At 42.9% G+C, this 5,621-nt stretch overlaps 1 long non-coding RNA gene across 3 annotated transcripts; it reads right to left on the bottom strand.

The window, feature by feature from the left end:
- Positions 1-817: 817 nt before the first annotated feature.
- On the bottom strand, positions 818-4,593 carry LOC120968196 (uncharacterized). 3 transcript variants are annotated; one of them, XR_005762414.2, is made up of 3 exons: positions 4,029-4,160; positions 3,585-3,638; positions 818-1,785 (listed from the first exon to the last, which is right to left on the bottom strand). It is a non-coding gene; the product is annotated as an uncharacterized lncRNA (long non-coding RNA). The 3 variants fall into 3 exon arrangements; XR_012188623.1 differs by lacking the exon at positions 818-1,785 and adding an exon at positions 4,186-4,593 and having other exon boundaries at positions 3,452-3,638; positions 4,029-4,075; XR_012188622.1 differs by lacking the exon at positions 818-1,785 and having other exon boundaries at positions 3,452-3,638.
- Positions 4,594-5,621: the final 1,028 nt, after the last annotated feature.

Below are 5,621 nucleotides of genomic sequence, written 5' to 3' on the forward strand. Positions count from 1 at the left end.
TTGTGCATGCGTTAGGTGCATGGATGACACAACGTATCGCCAGCTAGATAGAGATCCCGGGTCTTTGAAATCCGTGTTCATGGGACATCGAATGTGTCTTCGCGACGATGATGCATGGAGGAAACGCAAGGATCTGTTCGATGGTGAAACCGAACCCCGAAGACCCCCACGTACGAGGAGCGGCGAGGAAATAGACGAGCTATTGAAAAATTGGAAAGAGTGCCCACTGCCGGGAAAGAAGCGAAAGGCGCTAGAGCCGCTGCTGAAGGTATGGAAAACGAGGTCTGTTTTCTGGGACTTGCCGTACTGGAAGATCCTCCGTGTGCCTCACAGCCTTGATGTCATGCATATCACGAAGAACGTGTGCGAGAGTCTGCTTGGTACCCTGCTTAACATGCCAGAGAGGACCAAATATGGGCCGAAAGCAAGGGCAGACTTGCAATCAATGGGCATCAGGGAGGAGCTTCACGCAAAATGCCCTAATGATGATGATGATGATGATGATGAGGCGAAGGACACAGAAAGTTGTCGCAAAGGCCAAAAGGCCAAGAAGATCGAATATGACTGCCCTCCCGCGTGCTTCACTCTAAGTCAGGAGGAGATCGAGCAGTTTTTCACCTGCCTCGTAGGAGTAAAACTTCCTTACGGTTACGCGGGGAAGATAAGAAGATACCTAGACTCGGCGAAGTAGAAGTTCATATTGACTAAGTTGACAAAGCCCTCCGTCCCCGTCAACTTAGTAGGCCCACAAGTCAGCCTCCCACTTTGGTGGGTCCCAACTAGCAGGGGGTATTCGTTTTTTTGTTAGCAATAAGGAGGCACTTCCTTGCGTGCGAAGATATAGTTGGTGGGTCCGACCTGTCAGCGGAGGGAACGTTTTTTTCGCGAAATACAGAGGCCCTTCTGGTGGGTCCCAGATGTCAGGTGGAGGAATCATTATTTTGTGCGTACACTACAAGAGATTAGGCCTACTATGACGAGCCAAAAAAGGTCATCGACCTGCTAATAACGTCACAAATTACACCTGAGTGACGTTTTATGGGCGTCACGAGCATCGTCACGGAATCCCCGTCACAGATTACTTCTCGTGACGGCGCGCGCAAAACAGTGTCACTGAAAATGGGACCTTCGGTGACGTTTTATAGAACGTCAACAGCTTGCTATTTCTATGACGGTGGAGTGATGTCACAAGTTAGGAGCAAAGATGCCATGTTGTACAATATTCAATGATGGAGCAAACGTTACTGACTTTATGCCACATCAACACCCGCACAGATTACCCCACTACGAGCATCACTACTTTCATTATTGATGAAGATGACATCATCAAAATACATTTACTATATTTTGAATAACTTGCTATGAATTATCAGATCCACTATATTGCAAATGCATTTCAATAGTAAGTATTTAATTCACATCACATCACATTATATAAATAAACTGTGAGCCAAATCACATTATGAAACGAAAGACAAATCATATCATATATTCAATCTCTTAGGCAAATCATCCTCTAAATAGAAATGACAATAAAAAATAACACCGAATCAAGTTTGACACGACAATACACAAGACAATGGAATCTTGCTGAGTTGCTTGAGCCCTCAATAGAAAACCAATCAGGTTAACTGTATCATGTGTTGCTTCTTTTCACATGCTTCATTCTTCTTTTGTTGGCTCTTCTTCACCGCTTCCAATTCTTCTTGATGCTTCCTTTGCATCTCTTCAAGTGCTCTGTCTTGTGCTTCAAATCTCACAGCTAACTCCCCCAATGCCTATAAACTGAGGAAACACAACAGCGTGTTGCATCTTAATGCGATGAAAACATACAAGATAAAAACGTATAACAGTACCACTAAGAAGCATATAATCTATCAGATTACGAATCTGAGTACATTATTAACTAGATTTGCGGGTATGCAGATGGGCCAATAATACGGTATATTAGTTTGGCAAAACAAGAAGACACAAACTTGTATAAAAATTGTCGGTCAAAAAAATTTACATGGATCCCTGCTGCACTTTTAACTAGTGTGCTACTTAAAGTTCTAAGTAGCATGTGAATGACTAGTGAGTCCAGTAGGGCGGCATATGACAATGAACTATAGTAATCTACTGAACATATTTCATAATTAGGCCCCGTTTGATAACAAAGTATTATAAAAACTGAAGTATTGCAAACTACAGTAATTTAGTTCGTAGATACACAATACCACAGTTTTGCCATAACAGAGTATTTGAAAGTATTTAGAATATTGTTCACCTGTTTGGCAAGAACCGTTTCAAGCAGTTCCGAACGGTGCGTTGAGCTAGCTAGACACATCTAAACTGATTAACGGCCATGCACTTAGCACAGATGTATGATCATGCACGAACTGAATGGCCAAGCTAAACACGCCATGCACAATCTCGGTGTTACACCTACCAGAGCAAATTGGATTAGGAGGAGGCAGTCAACGGCGGAGCTGCGCGTTGCCCCGAGCAGCTTGGTTTTCTTTTCGCGTCTCGGATCACCAAGAGGTGTGCGTGGAGGCATGACCTAAAGCTCCGCAGGACGGTGGTGTCGGCAACGGATCATGCGGCGAAGCTGCTCGTGAACTGAAAAAACTTGGCTTTCATCCGCGTTGCCCGGAGCAGCTTGCTCCACCCCATCAACCATGGCAGTTCGTACTGCACTGTACTGCCGTTCCTTGATCTGTCCATGGCCGCCCGATCAAGACGACCTCCACAGATAATGGGGCTGCCGGCGGCGGCTTGGGAGCGACCGAAGATAACGATGAGTTTGTTCTTTCGCGTGCTCAGTTTAAAAAAAGAGAGGCCTGAGGTTCTTTTTTTAAACAGAGAAAATACCATAGTATTGGAAAAACTGCAGTATTAATATCTTAGTTTTTAGGTCTTGTCAAACAGCTCAAAGTAATTAAAACCATGGTAATCCTAAAAACTGTAGTATTTTCAGAATACTTAGAAAATACAGAGCTATCAAACAGGGCCTTAGTTGCATAAGTATAGTTGTTTGACGCTTTGGTTACTACAAAAGTTTAGATCAGCGCATCACTACAAAAACAGATCGGTAATGTACTAAAAAATCGCAGATCAAAACAGAACAATGTTTCTTTAGTAAGAAGTGACAGCCATTCATCCATTCAATGTACTGAACAATCTCAGAATGATGCAATATCTGGAGGTCATCACCCAACCACTACATGCCACATTATTCCTGTTAACTGTATGTTTTCTCATCTCTGAATTGATTTAGACATGCTATGAATTTGGCCGTTCATCACCTTATGTACAACTACGTGCCATAAGCAACTAGTACTAGTACTATCTACACTATTTTAATCAGTTGTGTGCTTACTCACCTTCCCCAACAGCTACAGCTAATTGTGTACGTGCACTGGAGTTGTACGCTGCTTACTCAATCTAAATATAACAAATAAAAATACAAGTTATGCACAAAGGAAGGACACGATGAGCTTAAATGGTAGGCATACACAACCAGGTAAGGAATTGTCAAGTACTGGACTGTAAGAAAACAGAAAGTGGAGAAGTTAGTAAAAAGTTTAAGCTTCAGACTTTACCAACATAGCAAGGTCGATAAGATTATCTTGATATTGCAAACCCAGTCCTGCTACCTATGGTGAGCAGTCGATTAATGCGCCTGCGTTATAGGGGAATAAAACAGAAGAGACAGAGTATACTGACAAGTGTTCACATGGAGAAAAAATATTACAGAATAACATAATCATTTTCTGTTCCACCGAGCAGTATTAGCATCTGAATGAACCTTTTAGTATATAGATTTTTCAGCAGCTAGTAACTATGGTATGGCCCATGATACAAGCCCTCGGCTATTCCTAGTATAGTTGCGCTGTTAATACTCTGAACGTAGTCTAGTCATATATTAGATGTTCTTGAGCATGCTGGAGATTGCATAATATTGCAGCTTAAAGGGGAAACTTGAGTTGAAATTATTCATTGTAGAAATTTAGAGACAGTTCGGAACATAGAAGTATGAACCATACCTTTGATAAGAGCAAAGGACATTGATCTTACTCCTGATCTAGATGAACTGCAACTAGGAAAAGGAGATCTCAGATAGGTGGTTAGAAGAGCCAAATTCCAGATCACAAATCCTACATCAGGAAATTATGGAAGAAAAAGGAACCAGCAAAATATTACCCTCGAGTAGTTGAAGGGGAGCAGATCTAATGGTGCTGTAGCCGGGTTCCTTGAGAGTTTCCAACCCATCACCTAGCCTATCTGCATCATCGGGTTGCCTCTCCCAAACCTGGTGTCTCCCGCCGCCGCCGTCTTGATGGTCGCTGGACGAAACCAATCTTCTAAATCACCATCTACATCTCAAGTAGTGGGCGATGGAGGGTGGTGAGGCAGCGTCCAGATCTTGGTGAGGCACGCGGTGAGAAACGAAGACGGGGAAGGCGCCAGAGATGGATGGGGCGATGGTTGACAAGCCATCCATGAAGTGGCGGTGGAGGTAGCATGGAGGTCGGACCAGGCAGCAAACAGGGCACGTCGGCATCGGGGCACGGCTGGCGGCGAGTGATTTGGAGGCGCCGCCGGTGAGATGAGATTTGAGTCAGGTGCGAGTTGGTACAGGTGTATCTGTTGGGGATTTTTTTGGGCTAGGATTTTATTTGGAGGCACAGAGCGTGGCGTGAGACCTACCGCCAAATTGGATCACCACTTGGAGCTGAATTCTGTTTCTTTTCTTTTCTTTTTTTGCTCTGTGGTTCTAAATTCTTGGTGTGGCATCGTTTTAAAAGGTGGGTGATATAAGGATTAAAAAAATCCCATCAACTCTCATATTTCCATTTTAACTTTTGAGAGCTAAATGTAACAACATTAGCTCACGAGTGCACCATTGATGTTTTTTGCATACACACTAACTATTTATTATATTATAGATATGAAAATAATGTCCTCTTGGCTCTCTTATTTTCATTTTTATTTTTGAGATAAACACATGAGCTCACGGACGCTCGACTCAAGTTTTTTGCCCAACCACTACCTATTTATATTAGAAAGAACAAAATAAATTTTACCTTTATAAAAAAGAACTAATATAAGTATTTCCATGCCCACTACCTATATATATTACATCGAGAAAAATAATTACAACCCTCAGCAGCCTTTGAAAAAACTATGGCAGGTCTTAGTGCCAACACTGACGCATGGGTCCAATCGCTCAATTACCCAAGAACTAGCTTTGCCGAGTCTGAATACTATACCTAACATGAAAAAAAACGATCTTCTCACATTCATAGTACTCGGTGACTCTAGTGGGCTCGTCATGAAAATTACCAAAACGTCACAAAAATTGGGAGCCAGGTGTGCTGAAAGGTCGAGGAAATTCGGTGACGTTTATCATCACCGATTTGCGATAATTGGTGACGTCACCTACGACAACATCACGCATTAGGAATTTATGTGACGTTCTCCACCATTGTCATGAGGATTTTCGTCACAGTATGTCAATTTTGTTGTAGTGGTAATAAGGAGGCATTTCCTTGTGTGCGGTCGTGGACCCAGCTGTCAGCCTCTTCACGTACAGTCCACTTCCGATGGATGTCGTTCGTTGACCATGTTGACCACGC

This window comes from Aegilops tauschii, chromosome 7 (assembly GCF_002575655.3).
Source record: "Aegilops tauschii subsp. strangulata cultivar AL8/78 chromosome 7, Aet v6.0, whole genome shotgun sequence".
NCBI lineage: Eukaryota > Viridiplantae > Streptophyta > Magnoliopsida > Poales > Poaceae > Aegilops > Aegilops tauschii.